General features: G+C 40.9%; 1 long non-coding RNA gene across 6 annotated transcripts in view; it reads right to left on the bottom strand.

Annotated features, from left to right (window-relative positions):
• The window catches only part of LOC123370776, a 101,949-nt gene that overhangs the window by 69,940 nt on the left and 12,932 nt on the right, over window positions 1-19,077 (bottom strand). Inside the window, exon 1 of one of the 6 annotated variants that reach the window (XR_006579539.1) lies at window positions 18,894-18,983. The exons of 2 other annotated variants lie outside the window; for them this stretch is intronic. This is a non-coding gene — a long non-coding RNA (uncharacterized LOC123370776). Of the gene's footprint in view, window positions 1-4,544; window positions 4,605-14,444; window positions 14,478-18,701; window positions 18,784-18,893; window positions 18,984-19,077 lie in introns of those variants that run through there. 3 more of the 6 variants (XR_006579541.1, XR_006579542.1, XR_006579537.1) reach the window with 3 other exon arrangements.

Genomic DNA, 19,077 nt, shown 5'->3' with positions numbered 1-19,077 from the left:
ACTGTAGTCACACATATCAAAGCCTTTTTTTAAAATTGGAAACTTTTCAATTTCAAGGAGATTTACAGGCAATGCTACGTTGTAGTGAGGCTAGATGATGTAATTGGAACTTTTTCAGTTCTTTCATACCATCCTAAAGTTGTCCATTAGAACTATGTCTGAAATTACATTTATGAAAATCTTAAGTGGGTATCATTTAGGAATGAGTTGGCTCAGGTTCAAATTAGTTGGATGCAGAATACAGCTGAATTCTCATTTCTGAGCAAAACACAGAAGGTTCAGAGAACTGCAGCTACTTCTTTAGATTGAATTTGTAAGGAATACATTTAAATGAACTTGTTTCTGATGGCCATTACTCTGCTAATCTAGAAAAAATGTACTACTCACTACTTGGAATTGTGTGTGGTTGGTTCACTTCTACAGAGATCTTGTGTCTCTCTCTCCCTCCCCCACCAGGCATGCATGCACGCACACACACAAATTCTCTGTTTGTATTTTGTCTTATTAGTTAATCCTACCAGCCGCTCTTCAAAATTAGAAATTTTATTGAAGAACTCAAATGTGATTTGGATTAGTTGCTCAGTTTTCCACTTATTTAAATTTCTGCGGGAAGACCTGTGGCTTTCATTAATATCTTCAATCTTCTGTGTTATGTCACTTTTACTATAACAGGCTTTGTGTGAATGATGTTATACACATAAGTTTATCAGCAGTAAAATAGTCTAATATGCCAATCGGGTCACATTTTTGGATAATTGCTTCCCAAACCTATTTGAGAATTATTTTAATATCGTATAATTATCTGAATAAATTACGGGAGCACTAAAAAAAGTATCACTAGAAAGAAATCCTTAGTGAAATAATATAGTAGGACTTTCACTCCCATGCTATCCAAAGAAGACAGTCGGAATGAAACAGCTTAAGTCTGGAAGCCCAGAAGGACAGGCTAAATCAGGGTTAACAGCACAAACCATATATAGAGATGCATGCTGCAAAGTAAAATCAAATTGTATTATATAGCAATGGTATTGGTATAAGTAAGTATTTTTAAAATTTATAATTATACTGTATTATAGGTATATAAAATGCACATTCAAACACAATGTGTGCAATTTGAAGAACTCCTCCTAGAATACCACGATTTTAGTTACATTTTAATATTAGGTAACTGCCATTTGTTTTTACAGATGAGAACAGTGCTGCTACTCTTTCCAGGGCCCAGGGGCAAAGATCTGTGTAGTTAGCAGTCATGATCAGGAACAAACAAACAGAACAAAGTTGTTGTCTTTCCAGCTTGCAACAAGCTTTACTACATTTCCCGGTCTAATTCTATTCAGAACAATCACCTTATTCATCATCCCCAGAGAAAGGTACAGAATTCAATAACAATGACTCAGAGTCAGAGGGAAAGCAGTGGAGCTGGCTCATGTACAGTGCCTGGTGAGGAGGATTTTTAGTGCCAGTGGACTCTCTGTCTCGATAAAATGCAATTCAAGCACTCAGTGAGCAATCAAATCATTAAGAACCCAACTCATCTGCAAAGCACCTGGACAGTGTGTGAATTCAGCAGACTAACATTATTTCATCATGCAGTAAGTCAAATTTGAAAGTAGTGAAAGAACTTAAAAATGATGGCTTCTTTTCTTTCTTCCCTTCCTTACCCTCACCCGCAATAGTACAGCATATTTTATTATTCTATTATGTTACCTGAGTCAGATCAAAGGCTGGCTTGAAACGACAGTGGGTTTGCAGGAGCCTTTGTTAAAATTCTGCTATCCAGCAGAATGGAAGGTGGAGGTGATTTCCCTGCCTCTGGTGGAGATGACCCCTTCTTTAGTTAAGTAACTCATCCATGGCACTAATGACTTATCCTGGGCCTTATACAGGTACTTCTGAAAATGCATAGGGTTGTTTTTTTATTTTTTATTTTATTTTTTTTTACTTTGGAATGCACCAGATTTCACTACATGTCAGCTTTTTTCAGGATGTTGGGATGTATATTTTGGTCTTTTCCCCTGAAAGAGGATGCTCCCACTGTGATTTCAGATAACGAAACTTTAAACAAGGTGCTATATTATCACTCAGGATATCTTTCAGTATAAACATTTCCAACAAGTGGACTTAATAGAAGTTAGTTATCCCACAGTCATTATTTACCTACTTAGTTGTGGTTACAAAAAAAACAAAACAAAAAAAACCACCACAACACACCCAACACCTCTAGCTCCATTTAAACTGGAGAACAAATAAGCAGTTCTCCCATCTTCTCACCCTCCTTTCTCTGCACATACATCACACAGCCCAGTATATGGTATTTAACACAAGCTAAAAGGTGATGTTTTTGGTATTCGTGTAACCCTTTTGCCAGGTGTTGATGGCAGCAAAAGAGGGCCAAGTTCAATTTTATATGGTTTAAACAACACCGGCTTCACCCCCGACCCAGAAACCTGTGAAACTATATGCACTACCCAGGACAACCCTGATGGGAAATACTTCCCCACTCGCAAGCAAGTCCTTTAACCGTAGTCACAGCCTCAGTCCTGGCAACTGAGAGTGGCTGGTGCATTCTAACCTCTTCCCTCCTCCCCAGCTTCCCATTCACAGTTAGCTGTCTCCTAGGTTGAAGAATTCCAAGGATGCTGGTAGGCCAGTGCTGCCTGAGCTTCTCTGGGGCTCTACACCTGACCCAGCTGGGGTGATTTAATTGCTGGGTAGTTGCTCTCTGTTCAGCTCCTGCCATCACCCTGCACTGTCATCACCTCAAAGATGCTGCCACCAAAGAGGCACTCCCCACATAAAATAGGAGATTCTTTCCCCTTTCTAACTGTGCCCAGGCACCCTTATCCAATTATGATGACAGCAGTTTTGATGAGAGTAACCCCAGGCACATTCAATATCAATGTCTTGTCTTTGTAATTCCCAGTCAAGTCAATAGTATTTTATTGCCCCCAAACTCAAAATGTAACTGAACTATAATAAACATGACCCAAACATTCAAAATAGATTCAAAGTAGATGTGATCTGAACCTCATTTTCAGTGTAACCAATCTTCAGTTCAAAGTTATATTTGATTTCATGAAAGGAAAGAAACCAGGGATTCTTAGTAATGAATCTAGGCAAACTGATTCTACAATGTAAGTATCACCCACCTCAGTCAAACTCTTCCAAGATTCAGTAAACATTTATAACTATTAACTTGTGGGAGCCTCTGCACATCAAGACCAGAAACAGAAGTGTTGAAATGCCACTATTTCAGGCAGTGGTAGTTAGAGAAAGCTGGTTCTTAATGTGTTTTCTGGCCCATGCGGAAACGGATGAAGTCATGAAAGAAAACCTGTTCTTGTGATATTTTTCGGACAATTTTGCATACGCAAGAGTTGTAGATCAGTCAGATAAGGGAGCCGGGGGACTATTTGCATGAGTAAGAGTTTGCAGCAGAGGGCCCTTAATCTGATTGACAGAAGACATTAAATGACAAAAACTATAATGGAATGCATGGTAATGGTATGTAAGTATTGATCCTGCAATACTTATTCAAGCAAATGGTATACTCACACACATAGCTGAATGGAACAGTTTACTTGAATAAGGATTTCCAGAAAGAATAATAATAAGGGACACGGAATCTGCTCCCAGGTTTGGATAGACTTTCAGACACCAGGTGATTATTCAAACCGAGTTCAAATAATCAATGGTCTCAAGTTGCAGTGCGGGAGGTTTAGGTTGGATATTAGGAAAAACTTGTTCACTAGGAGGGTGGTGAAGCACTTGGATGGGTTACCTAGGGAGGTGGTGGAATCTCCATCCTTAGAGGTTTTTAAGGCCAGGCTTGACAAAGCCCTGGCTGGGATGATTTAGTTGGGAACTGGTCCTGCTTTGAGCAGGGGGTTGGACTAGATGACCTCCTGAGGTCCCTTCCAACCCTGTTGTTCTATGATTCTATTAATTTCACTTTGGAGATTATAGTACTTTTTTGAGTTGAAAAGGGCAGCCTTTGATGGATTCCATTTCTCCTCTAACCTGTTATCTTTTGTAGTCAATGGTCTTCCCCGGTAGATGAGAGGAGTTTCCTTCTACGTTTGCAAAACCATGTTCTTAGGATTTTTATTCTGAAATGGAATGGAAACTCTGACCTAATGCTACTCTACAAAGTAATAATATAGTGGTGTTTTTGTTGGAAAGAATTTGATTTTTCTGCTCTTTCTCCAGATGCACAGCTGCTTAGGAGCAAGCTCACAGAATATTTATGTCTTTAAACAGTTGCATAAATCAATTTTTGTTTTTATAGTTAAACAGTAAAGTGCACATAGAAGAGATTTAGTATTCTGTACCTACTTATTCAACTAGAGAAGCATGAATATTGATCTTGAATGAGAATTTGCCTGCAGAAAAATTAACAGAATTGTGAAGCCATTTACAGTTTAATAAACCAGACCAAATGACACAATATAGCATAGAGACCTTCATTAACATAGAGCTAAGGTTGCACCCAACGCAAATCACAGAATCCAAAGAAATAAGTAGGTAAGCCATTAACCACCCACCTTCACTCCATTCATCATATCATCTTCTTAGATTCAACTATCTCCCTTCCAACAGCCAGATATCTCCACCTCCTGCTGAACAAACAATGTACTACCTGAATTCAGATCATAAATATAATACACCAATGCAAATTCTATTTCAAGTCTATAATTTCTAAATAAAAGTCAATTCTATATTTAGAAAAATCACAACTGATGTGTCACCCATTGTTTGGCATAAGAACCTAAACAGAATTAACATTCTAAAGCAGAGATTAGAATTCACAATGCAATAGCTTCTGCGTGAAGCAAAATGAGAAGAACCCTAATTTCTGCTAAAAAGAGACACTGCTCTAATGGAAATAATTGTTGGTTTCTCTCACACCACCAGCCTCTCTCAGTGAGGGATTAGTTCACCCAAATCAGCAGGGAGAGACTGGCAGTATAGAATATGAGGGAACACAGTCCGATCTGTGGATGCCTGACATAACGAATGTCAGTGAAAATGAGGTAGGATCAGAGAAAACTAGAGAAAGAACAAGTGAAAAAATTACTTAGACAAATTAGATGTCTTCAAGTCACCGGGGCCTGATGAAATACATCCTAGAATACACAAGGATGTGACTGAGGAGATATCTGAACCATTAGCAATTATCTTCAAAAAGTCATGGAAGACAGGAGAGATACCAGAGGACTGGAAAGGGGCAAATATAGTGCCAATCTATAAAAAGGGAAATAAGGACAACCTAGGGAATTACAGACCAGTCAACTTAACTTCAGTAATGGATAAGATAATGGAGCAAATAATTAAGCAATTAATTTGTGAACACTTAGAAGATAATATGGTGATAAGTAACAGTCAGCATGGATTTGTCAAGAACAAATTGTGTCAGACCAACCTAATAGCTTTCATTGACAGGTTAATACGCCTTGTGGATAGAGGGAAAGCAGTAGGTGTGGTATATCTTGACTTTAGTAAGGTTTTTGATATGGTCTTGCATGACCTTCTCATAAACAAACTAGAGAAATACAATCTAGATGGAGCTACTATAAGGTGGGTGCATAACTGGTTGAAAAATTCTTCCCGGAGAGTAGTTATCAGTGGTTCACAGTCAAACTGGAATGGCATATCGAGTGGGGTTCCATAGGGATCAGTTCTGGGTCCAGTTCTGTTCAATATCTTCATCAATGATTTAAATAATGGTATAGAGAGTACGCTTATAAAGTTTGCAGATGATACCAAGCTGGGAGGGGTTGCAAAGGTTTGAGGATAGGATTAAAATTAAAAATGAACTGGACAAACTAGAGAAATGGTCTGAAGTAAATAGGATGAAATTTAATAAGGACAAATGCAAAGTACTCCTAAGGAAAGAACAATCAGTTGCACATATACAAAATGAGAAATGACTGCCTGGGAAGGAGTAATGCAGAAAGGGATGTGGAGGTCATGGTGGATCATAAGCTAAATATGAGTCAACAGTGTAACACTGTTGCAAAAAAAAAAAAGAAGTAAACATAATTCTGGGATATATTAGCAGGAGTATTTTAAGCAAGACAGGAGATGTAATTATTCTACTCTACTCTGCACTGATTAGGCCTCAACTGGAGTATTGCGCCACATTTTAGGAAAGATGTGGACAAATTGGAGAAAATCCAGAGAAGAACAAAAATTATTAAAGGTCTAGAAAACCTGACCTAGAGGGAAGATTGAAAAAAATGGGTTTGTTTAGTCTGGAGAAGACAGAGGGGACATGATAACAGTTTTCAAGTACATAAAAGGTTGTTACAAGGAGGAGGGAGAAAAATTATTCTTCTTAACCTCTGAGGATAGGACAAGAATCAATGGGATTAAAATGCAGCAAGGGCAGTTTAGGTTGGACATTAGGAAAAACTTCCTGATTGTCAGGGTGGTTAAGCACTGGAATAAATTGCCCAGGGATGTTGTGGAATCTGCATCATTGGGGATTTTTGAGAGACAAACACCTGTCATGGATGATCTAGATAATACTTAGCCCTGCAATGAGTGCAGGGGACTGGACTAGAAGACCTCTTGAGGTCCCTTCCAGTCCTACATTCTATGTCCTCTCTCTCACAACAGCAGATGCATGGACTGCCATGGGAGGAGTATAACGAGGCAACTTGCAGCAGCAGGGGGAGGATGCCAATAAGTAAGCATCATATCGCCATCTCTCACCCTGAATCCACTCTGTCAAATATTCTCACACACATCCCTTCTTACATGTGAATTCACATTGTTGTGTATTTGGTTGTCATGGTTTTTGTTGCTATGGCAACTGAGTTAGATTATTATGGGTTAGCTCAGCCAGCTTCAGCCGGCTGAATGAGTTCTCTGAGTCTGTAAATAAAATGGTGGTTTTGTTAGCTGTCTGCTGTCTGGCCTCAAGTGATTTCTTCCTAAACCGGCTGCCCCCAAGGATATAACAAGTGGCGACGAGGGTGGGATTCCGGTGCTGCTCCAGTAACAGAAGGAAGTAAAAGTCAAGGTAAAGAACAAACAAACAAAAAAGCTGCTTGTTTGCACTGACTGTGAAAGTGAAACTAAAATCATGGCTACTCTGACCAGGCCACTGGAACTTTTTGATGAGAATATAGAGCAGTGGCATGTGTATACTGAGCGTTTTGAGCTTTTTTTTTATTGCAAATGACATTACAGAAGCAAAGAAGGTGCCAATATTCTTAAGTGTTGTAGGGGCTAAAACCTACTCCCTGCTACGCAGCTTACTACACCCTGTTAAGCCAGCAACTAAATCTTACAGTGACATTGTGGAAATCCTGGGGTCTCATTTTTCCCCAAAACCACTGGTAATTGCTGAAAGATATAGGTTCCACAAAAGAGACCAAAAGGAAGATGAAACAGTTGTACAATTTGTAGCCATTTTAAAAAAGCTAGCAGAACACTGAATTTAAAGAAATGTTAAATGATGCCCTGCGTGACAGGTTAGTGTGTGGCCTCTACAGTGAAGCTATACAGAAGCGCCTACTGACAGAGGCTCAGCTTACCTTACAGAAGGCTGTTGATATTGCTGTCTCCATGGAACTGGCTACAAGGGAGGCGCAATACATCGGTGCATCCCCTAGGGTGCAAAAAGTGTCACAAGAACCGACCCACAAAACTGTGCAGAGTGAAGAATGTTACCGCTGTGGTAAGCCGGGTCACCAGGCATCAGAATGCTGGTGTAAGGACCTGGTGTGTCGACACTGTGGCAAAAAGGGACACATTGAGTGTGCCTGTAAACAAAAGAAAAAGAGGCCTGTGGTCTGGCCGACAAAAAGAGGAACCTTGCATACCCTAGAGCAGACCCAGGATGATCAAGGTGACACCTCAGCGCAAGAGAAAGTGCCACTGCATGTTTTGTCTTTGGCAGTGGGCTCACATGAATACTGGGTAACCCCGTTATTGGATGGCAAACGTATACGCATGGAACTGGACACCGGTGCAGCCGTCTCACTGATCTCCGAGACTGTGTATAAAGAAAAGCTACAGCATCTTCCGCTTAAGGCAACAAAAACTGTTCTGAAGACGTATACGGGAGAAGCTGTGCCTATGCTGGGCACTATTGATGTTAAGGTGGAGCTCAATGGACAGGTGGCTAAATTGCCACTGTTTGTGGTGAGAGGTAACTACCCAGCCTTAATGGGTAGGTCTTGGCTTGGGAAGATTCAACTAAACTGGGCAGAAGTGCACTGGATGACTAAAGAAGAAACCAGTCTAACCCCTATACTAAGGAAACATGCTGCTGTTTTTGGAGATGATTTGGGAAGTATGAAGGGAATCACTGTGACATTGAACATTAAACCTGACAGTCCACCAAAATATCTGAAAGCCCGAACTGTGCCATATGCCATCAGGCCAAAAGTTGAAGCAGACCTGGAGCGCCTGGTCACCAATGGAGTCCTAATACCAGTTACCCATAGCTCATGGGCCACTCCTATCGTTCCAATCATGAAGAAAGATGGCTCTCTCCGGATTTGCGGTGATTTTAAAGTCACTGTCAACCCAGTGTTGTGTGCAGAGCAATACCCGCTTCCCCGCATCGATGACCTCTTCGCAGGCCTGGCTGGGGGACAAAAGTTCAGTAAGATTGATCTGAGTCAAGCATATTTACAGATGCACGTCGATGAAAAGTCCCAAGAGCTGTTGACTATTGCGACTCATAAGGGGCTTTATCGATACTGTCGCCTACCCTTCGGAATAACGTCTGCTCCCGCCCTGTTCCAGAGGGCTATGGACCAGATCTTGTGTGGCTTGTCAGGAGTTCAGTGCTATCTGGATGATATCCTGGTCACTGGAAGAAATGAAGAGGATCACTTAAAGAATTTAGAGGCTACCCTACAAAGACTGGAAGAGTATGGCCTACGAGTTCGCAAAGACAAGTGTGAATTCTTCAAGCCCTCTGTTGAATATTTGGGACACATCATTGATTCTGCAGGTCTTCATAAGGCCCCTGCAAAAGTTAAAGCTATTGTGGAGGCTCCCCCACCTCGAAATGTAAGCCAGCTGTGCTCGTTTCTAGGACTCCTGAACTATTATGGAAAGTTCATCTTACAGTTAGCCACACTGCTAAAACCACTTCATGAGCTCCTTGGGCAGAAAAAGGCCTGGAAGTGGACTGAAGCCTGTGATGTTGCATTTAACAAAGCTAAGGATGCATTGCTAAATTCTGAAGTTCTAACGCACTTTGATCCATCCTTACCAATGCAATTGGCCTGCGACGCCTCCCCTTATGGAGTGGGAGCAGTCATGTCACATATTATGCCTTCAGGAGAAAAGAGACCTATTGCTTTTGCTTCACGCACTCTAAGCAAAGCAGAAACTAACTACGCCCAAATCAAACGTGAGGCATTAGGAATTGTTTTTGGAATTCGGAAGTTTCATCAGTACCTGTTTGGGTGAAAGTTTACTCTTCTTACAGACCATCGACCTCTGATGTCAATTTTTGGACCCTACACAGGCATTCCCCCATTAGCTGCTAGTCGTATGCAATGTTGGGCATTGTTACTTTCAGCACACACATATGAAATCAAATATCGGAAATCCACTCTACACGGCAATGCAGATGGCCTCTCAAGGTTGCCTTTGCCGGTCAAACATCAAGATAGTGCCCAAAAGGAAATCTTCTACTTTGAACAGGTAGAGAATACACCCATCACTGCTACTCAGATAAAGAAGGCAACTCACGTTGACCCAGTATTGTCCCAAGTTATGGACCTGGTGATGCATGGAAAATCTCGACAAACCTCTCCGGTCTCATCTGACCTTGTTCCCTACATGTCCAAGCGGATGGAGTTATCGGTCCAATCTGGTTGTTTGTTGTGGGGGAGACGTGTCATTATTCCACCACCACTGAGATCACAGATGTTAGAACAGCTACATTCCGGTCACTGTGGAATAGTGCGCATGAAGGAAATTGCACGAAGCTATTTTTGGTGGCCTGGATTGGACAGCGCTATTGAAGAGAAGGCAAAAGCTTGTATGTCATGTCAGGGTGTGAGGAATGCACCCCAGTGGGCACCCCTACACCCATGGGACTGGCCTGAAAACCCGTGGCAACGTATTCACGTTGACTTTGCTGGCCCCCTTGAAGGAAGCATGTTCTTGGTGGGAATAGATGCCCACTCTAAATGACCAGAAGTCTCTATAATGCAGTCCACTTCTGCAGAGAGTACTATCCAAAAACTACGAGGACTCTTTAGTCGTTTTGGTCTGCCAGAACAACTTGTGAGCGACAACGGACCGCAGTTCGTTTCTCAGGAGTTTCAAAATTTTATGAAGGCAAATGGGATACACCACATCACGTCAGCACCATATCATCCGTCCACCAACGGATTAGCTGAAAGATTTGTGCAGACAATGAAAAACGCTTTGAAATCAGCAAGGGACAACACTCCATTCAAAAGCGTCTGGATACCTTTTTACTTTCCTACAGAAACACACCTCATGCTACGACCGACGCATCTCCGGCCTTTCTAATGATGGGATGACAGCTGCGCACTTGCTTTGATCTGCTGAAACCTTCTGAACCCCGACAAATTGTGCAACATCAGCAGCAATATCAAGTCATCAGACGGGCACCCAGAGCAAAAGACCGAACCTTTAGCCCGGGACAGCCAGTTTTGGCTCGGAATTATACTTCCAGAGCTAAATGGGTCCCGGCCACAGTCATCATTCAAACAGGACCTGTTTCCTACACAGTCCGGACTGCAGAGAATCTTACCTGGCGGCGACATGTAGATCAGCTGTTGCCAGGTCATGCCAGTCCTCAGGACCCATCTGCAGTTGAGGGGTCTGACTTCACCTCTTCTGGTGAGGCACTGAATCACGAGTCACCTGTTCCTGACTGTTCTCCTCCATTACTGCTGGCGGCTGAGATACCCCTTTGCCCAGCACGAGTTGATACCACCTCCTCACCCGTTCGTGCTGCGGACCCTGAGCCCCTAGTGCTTTCGGGTGCAATAACACCAGAAGTTCGCCGTAATCCACCTAGAGACAGAAGGCCTCCTCATCGGCTGGATCTTTAGCTAGGGCGAACCCACGGTTATGGGGCAAAATAATCCCCAGGGTTTAGCCGGGAATGGAGGCAGTCTACCCTCCTTCTCTAGTCTAGTGTGTGTTTTATTTAGGGGATGTTCTTATTAGGGGGGGAGGAATATGTTGTGTATTTGGTTGTCATGGTTTTTGTTGCTATGGCAACTGAGTTAGATTATTATGGGTTAGCTCAGCCAGCTTCAGCCGGCTGAGTGAGTTCTCTGAGTCTGTAAATAAAATGGTGGTTTTGTTAGCTGTCTGCTGTCTGGCCTCAAGTGATTTCTTCCTAAACCGGCTGCCCCCAAGGATATAACACACATGAAATCACTTTGCATTGTGAGTTGAGCTGCACAATGTTTAACTGGTAGATTCTGTCATCTTCATAGAAGGTGAAAAATACCCAAACAGATAGAGTGCATTCATAGGTGACACTACTGTAATTTGAAAGGTAATTTCTTGCACTTTATGAGCATTTGAGAATAGACATTTAACAACATGGCTAATCAAAAATAGATTTTACCCTCAGAATTACAGAGGCACTACAATATTTCACTAAATAATAGGGGAATTTTAATTCTCTTCCATAGTATAATAATTATGAATTAAATAGTTGCAGTTATCACAGACAAACTGTATAATAGGATTAAGGACTTAGAACCTGACCCAGCAAAATGCTGAATGACCTCAATTCATAAATATTTTATTCATGGTTAATAAAATAGTTATTTAGTTAATTGGTTTTAGTGTAACAGGGCCATTTTCCATGGTTTCTAATGGAAATGATGATTTCAGGTTAACAGGAAGTGACATGGAGTATTAGAGAAAGCCCAGTACTTCTGAAAAATTAAACTATGAAAACCAATGTTACATTCTGTTCATATACAGCAAATTCAGAACTGATTATTAATTACATCAGATCATTACCAAAATGTCTCAGTGTTCAAAATTACATGAAGCAATTAATGAAAATACAAGGGCTTTATTATTTTTTTTAAGAAATCTGCATATTTTAGTAAAAAAGAATCAAACATAGGCCTGAGTCTAGATACATTTAGGAATGTGCTTAACTTCAAGCACAATTAGTCTCATTGAAGTCATTCTTCATGTGCTTAAAGGTAGTAGGTACATATTCATGGCTATGGCCCAAATCTTATAAGATCTGTGAGATCAAACTAGATGATCTAACGGTCCCTTCTGACCTTCTAATCTATGAATAATTGTCCATCAGTATGCTAGAGTGTCATTTTGCACTGTCTGGCAGCTCCTTCATTAGTCTTTCAGACCGGTGAAATGGAAAGATGACTTTGGTGTGTTGTGCCACAGAATACGACTTTCATTTTATGTGACACTAATCCAGTTCCCAAGTGGATTGAGTAACTGAATACTTTATCGTGACTAGAGAACTTTCAGCTGTATTATGGCTGCATAAATCTGATTTTTTTTTATTATAAAGTAGTAAGTATTTATAAACTGAGGCCTGATCCTGACACCCTTATTGATTGTATGGTAGTTGCTCAAGGTGTAGTTCTGTTGACCTCCAGGGGACTATTTGCATGAGTGCTACTTCCTGACGTGCAAACCTTATTGACAGGACTTAAGTTACTCTGTCAGTTAAGAAAAGCTAATAAAAAGCAGTATTGCCAAACTCAGTCAATACTGAGCCATGAGTCAGCCACCCAGAAAATGATGTGATTATTTTAACAAAAATATCCACGACTAAATCTAATTCTGGGTTCATGTTTTCAAGTTTTTCTACACAACCATTAGGGTATACACTTAATTTTTTTAAATGAAATCTGAGATTCTCATGTAAATCACTTGGGCCCAGATCCACAAAGGGATTTAGGCGCCTAAAGAAATCATTGGAATCCACAAACCCTGGATTAGTCACCTGGGTTCCATATACATTGCATAGGGAGAGATTGACACCTAAGAATGAGGATCCACAAAAGACAGTGTGTTAGGCAGGGAGCCCATGGGAGATGCTGACAAGAAGTATGTGTTGTAATCTCCGCCCCTCCCCAAGATATGGGCACCCAAGTCTGGGCTTCAGGGAGGCACCTATCTCTGCTTGCAATCCACAGCCAAGAACCCTGTCCTGGAGGAGTAGCAGGCGCTAAGGATATTTTTTTACAAGAATAACAACAGCACATGCCTAACTGCACACACAACCACCAGCAGAGGAGGAGGAGGCAACCTCCCTTATAACAGGACTATACAGAGTCCTTGTCATTCTGTCGCTTACCCACTGCATATTTAATTAGTTATATACAGCGGAACAGCATCAACAGGAGAAACAGTCTATAGTCCAGTGGTTAGATCAGTCTCTTGAGAGGTGGGAGACCCCTGTTAAATCCCTTTGCCTTTTCAGTCAGCAGTAGGGGTAATTGAACCAGAATCTTCCACATGCCACCTGAGTACCCTAAATTCTGGGCTAAAGTTTATAAGGGAGTCTTCTTGCTCCCCATCCATTTTGTTTGGGGTTAGGTGTGCTCCAAGCACCCCTACCCAGATTGGGCCCCACAGACAAGATAGGTAGCTGTGGGGATGCCTTCACCTGGCTTGAGGATCATGCTTGGGCTTAGGGGTGAGATAAGCATCCAGACATCTTCCTGAGGCAGCAGTGTGCATGCCCAGCAGCACAAGCCTAGGCACCTGGGGAACTTTTACAGCAACAATTAATACTCTAAGTCAGTGGTTCTTACCTTTATTGCAGCCTACACCCCTTTGGTTCTCAAAATATGTTCTCACACCTCTTATCAAAAATCCTTGAAATAGGGCAGTTCTTTAAACCTAGATATATTTTTTGTTTGTATATTACAGTAATCGTTAAAAAAATGTATAATGTTAATATACAGATAGGTTTAATGAAACAAAATAGTTGTACTTATGTGCCTGTGTTTAATTTGTGTTTTCGATGATTTACCTTCTAAAACAATCTGGCATGTCTCGCACCCATAAGGGGTGCGTGCACCCCAGGTTAAGAACCACTGCTCTAAGTGAATTTAGGTGCCTATGGGTTTAAGCAGACGTGAAATTTGGGGTGAAATAAGTGCCTAAATCTGGGGTTTAAGTGTCCAAGTCTCATTGTGGATCTGGGTCATTACAAAAAACACCAAATATCACAAGACTCTCAATAAACTTACAAGAATTGGTAGAACTGGAAAGCGGTAGAGGGAATAGCCAAGAAGCATTCACTAGTTTGAATTAGATTTTAATTTGAGAGAGAGAGAGCGAGAGAGAGAGAGAGCGAGAGAGAGCGTTCACTGCTTTTGTCTGAATATAGCGATAAAACAAATTCACCTGAGCTGATGTTGATCCAGAAAGTACTGTAAGAAAAAAAATGAACTTAGGGTACAATATTGGCCACTGACCTTCACCCTGGTCTTCAGCCCACCATCTTCAAATATATTCTTAGGAAAGAAAATGGAACTAACAAGATGTAGACATAATAATAAGCATGTGTCATAACTGATCTCTATAGTAGCCTTCCATATTCTATTCTTGGGGGTTGTTTTTTTTAAAATAGTGCTCACCACTAGTGTCTAACGACTTCCAATGCTCCATATTTATAATTGTCAGCCACTTCTGTGCCATGTTTAATTTAGAATGTAACCTTCTAAAGGCAGGGCACTGTCATTTTTCAGTTGCCTATGAAGTGGTGTGTGCGTAATCTCCATCCCCAAGGTGTCATTATTCCAAGTGAGAACTCCCACTTGGGACTGTGCAAATAACTGATTCCTCAGTTTGCAGGCAATTCCAAAAAAGAAAATTAAAAATCAGTTTGGGTTGACCAAAAAAACCAAAATTTTCAGTGAATTAAAAAGTGGAAGTTTCAGATCATACTACAGTGTAACTGTATTGTTCAACCTGAAACTTTTGTTTTGTTGTCAGGATGTTTTAGAGGGTTTTTTTTTAAATAAAACTGAAGTTTAAAAAACAAAGTAATTTTAAATAAAAAATTCAAAATGTTCTATTTAAAAAATATCAGTGAAATGTTTAAATTTGGGGGGAGACTTTTTTAGGGGGTGGAGGCAGGGGAAAGAAGGCATTTTCACACAAGAAATTCAACTCAACATCAATTTGCTAAATGATCAAAAAATTTCACCCACCTCTAGTCTCCTTACCATAGATGGTACAAAAGTAGACTGGGTACCCAAAGATGCTGTAGTTATTGACTAACAACTTCACAGCAGTTTAACTATAATTAAGACTAACATTTAGTCACAGGTATTTTTGGTAAAAATCATAGACAGGTCACGGGCAATAAATTAAAATTCACAGCCCGTGATCTGTCCATGACTTTTACCAAAAATACCCATGACGAAATCTACTTCTGGGGCCCCACTGTTCTGCAGGGCCTCTCTTCAGTTCTGGGAGTTGACTGCCCCCCAGCCACTGCTCCTAGGGACTGCACTCCAGACGGCCTCTGGGTGCCTCTGGGGCCACTGCTCTAGCTGCCCCAGGACCACTTCTGCTTAGCCAATCCCCAGGGCACCCCCAGGACTGCTCCCCAGAGCCAGCCCCACCGGCCGCTGCCCGGGCGCTCCCCGGAGCCAGCCCCACCGGCCGCTGCCCGGGCACTCCCCGGAGCCAGCCCCACCGGCCGCTGCCCGGGCGGTCTCTGGGACCAGCTGCCTGGGGCCTCCTGAGCAGCGGCTGGCGTGGTTGGCCCTGGGGACCGTCAGAGCAGTTGCCCCCAGGTCGCTCCAGCAGTGGCCAGTGCAGCCCAAGCAGCTGGCTCTGAAGTCAGCCACACCAGCCACTGAGGTCACAGAAAGTTATGGAATCCGTGACTTCCACGACCTCCATGAAAGAATTGCAGTCTTAACTATGATGTATCAATTCTGCCTTCTGAACAGGTGCTGGGTGGTATTTCAGCAATGGCAGAGTAGAAAAAGCAATGCACTTGAATTCACTACTCCAACATCCACATGCTGCTTTATCAAGATGGCAGAAGAACAATATTTTAAAACTTAATTACTGTAGGAATCAAAAATATGCTCATTAGACATTTCACTCCAATGACTTCACTCCAAAGAACCCTGAAGGAATAGGGTGACTATCATTTTGGTTTGATTAGCTCCTTAGCTTTTGGCTTTCAAATTAAGTTATGATTAGAATTACATAATAATTAAAACTTTGTTAGTAGAAAGCATTCACAGATGATTTCAAGTATTTTGCTTAGCTCTCCAATATCATTTCATATGGCTCTGAACAGGTGTATTCACCATGGATTAAACCAGATTTTTGGATTTACTTCTTAGACAAATCTCACTCAAAGTCTTAACACAGTTACAAATAGACATATTGTAATTAAGATAACACTAGAGAAGAGTAAGGGAAGTCGACCAGAGAGCATCTCCCATTGATGCAGTGCAGCGATGACACCCCAGTAAGTTGACCAAGCTACGCTGACTACAGATATGTTATTCACATAGCTGGAGTAGAGTAATTTTGGTCGATTTACCCCCGTAATGAAGACAAGCCCACAGTCAAATTTTGCTGACCACTAGGCTATGCTGCTGAAGCCCATCCTTTCTCTCTGTTCTATGTGATTCAAAGAGAATTGTGAGGGCAGGTAATATATATTGGTGGGACCATGGTGAGGTGGTTTAAATGGTTGTAGTTTTTTTCTATGGTAGGATTATTGCTCAGTGGGAAGTGATTGAGAAAGCTGTTTATTTGTATAAATAAATATTTCAGGGGATTTTCAAGAGTGTCCAGAGTGATGGTTCTTTCATTGCATAGAAATGGGTACAAATACTTATGCTCAATATGACAACCAGGAGGTTCTCCAGCAGTTCCTATAGGACACCCCAGGGTGGGAATCATGGGGTGATGGGGATTCTCACATTAATAAAGCCCTGAACTCTACTAGGTAATGAAGTTGCATTGTATACGCTACAATTATAACTACTGGAAGGAAGGAAATAACGAACAAAGGAAAAACTAAAACGGCTAATAAGCTGAAATTCCAAATGTTTCTGAAGAGCCATGTACAGAGTGGGAGCACAGTCTTCTAAGTGTGTGTGTTACATGTTATAATAGACAGGCAATATCAAGTAAATAAGAGCCAATGTGAAGATTATATTTGATATGTTTTCACAAAAGTCAATTTTGCAACAATTGGAACTCTAGAAAACTATGTATGTAATCAGTCTTAGGTTTCACCACATAAAATAAAGTGCCAAAAAGACAAGTTAAAACCTGTTGTTTTCTAATAGATTATATCAAACCAAATTCAGAAAAAAAAATATTTCTAATATTAAGATTCTAGTTTTTATATAGCCTATTATCATTAGCTCTCTTTGAGATATGCATTATTTTGTAAATCACACAGCAGAAACATTTGATTGCTAACAAGCTAAATACAGAAAAGGTAGCATTTAAACAAATTATGGGATGTGTATTGAGACATGACTCACTATGTAGCATGGGGGGGGAGAAACAGCATTTCATGCATACAGTATCATCTGAATATAATTACCATAATTTAAAAGGTGCCTTAATTTAAAAAGTAGTTATTCTAGTGAAAACCAGATTTTAAATGTGACTAAAATGGATTGTCAGAAAAATGATGTATGTATAATATCTGTAGTTACAATGTGATGGGGGAGGACCAACATGAGAATTTCATTAAATGGAAGACAATAATTTTGTTCAGTTCAAGTAAAGTAAAAAGAGAAAAGTTTAAAGAAAAATCAACAAAACATTTCTTAACTAGTTTTACATAAGAACAGCCATACTGGATCAGACCAAAGATCCATCTAGCCCAGTATTCTGTTTTTCGACCGTGGCCAATGCCAGGTGCCCCAGAGGGAATGAACAGGTAATCAAGTGAACCATTCCCTGTTGTACATTCACAGCTTCTGGCAAATAGAGGGTAGGAACGCTATCTCTGTCCATCCTGGCTAATAGCCCTTGCTGGATGGATGGACCAAACATTATAGTATTAACATTTCAACTGCTCTTATGTTAAATCCTATTTTAGAATTTATTTTCAGAATTTAATTGTTAAAATGTATGCTAGGCTAAAACTTGACATAACTAACCTCAGCCAACGAACACTTAAAAAAACCTAATTATTTCACAGATCAGTTTGAATATTCTCTTTTAAAGTTACTTGCCTCCATCATATCCCATGGGATCTTTGGGTGTGGAGGGCTGAATAGAGGTCTGGGGAAAGCAAGAAGCATACTGAGGTACCAGTTTTCTCCACTTCCACTCCTCATATCTCTTAACCCTAGCTAGATCCATGGGTTTTGGTCAACCTCCACTCACAGAATCAGAAGGGAGTATGGTGCACAAAATGTAATCCCTCTATTTCTTTATAAACTAACAGTAAATACCACAGCGCCCCCCCCCCACTTCCCCCAAATAGCACAATTCATTTTTCTTTAATGGTCTTGTGGATTAATCTGAAAAACCTCTTTACAAGTGTGTAGTCAGTTGACTAAGTTATAAATCATTCACAGTATTTTCCCCTTTTTCAGTCAGCATCTTTTAAAAAAAAGGCACAAAAATTTTCAGTCCACTGATTAACCCAGAAATCATAACTCATACATTAAAACATGCATTTTATGGTCCAGCAGTTTTCCAAGTAACACACAACTATTCATGGCACTCACCAAATTAATCATGTTCTCTGGCAAAGTAATTATGCACTTGCCTGTGCACCCAATAAGCAGTGTAATCACTGGTAACTATAACTATCTAGGTAGTTCTAATTCCAGTCTAATTCCAATTACTGTGGCATCTCAACTTCATGAATCTTGCACTGAAGCAGTTACATAATTCTATTCACCGAAGTCAATGCTTACGTGTTTGCAGGATCAGGACCTGCAGTGAAAATGGGAGAGGTATTGAGCCTCTGCAGATTCAGCTGACAACCGTGGGGGTGTCAGGTGTTCAGCACCTGCAAGATTTGGCCTTAGTCTTTTAAACTGACATTTACAACTCACCCAACACTCACCAAAACTATCTGCACGCTTGTCACCTTGCATA

Source organism: Mauremys mutica, chromosome 5 (assembly GCF_020497125.1).
Source record: "Mauremys mutica isolate MM-2020 ecotype Southern chromosome 5, ASM2049712v1, whole genome shotgun sequence".
Lineage (NCBI taxonomy): Eukaryota > Metazoa > Chordata > Testudines > Geoemydidae > Mauremys > Mauremys mutica.
This window is presented reverse-complemented; position numbering and strand designations above follow the sequence as displayed.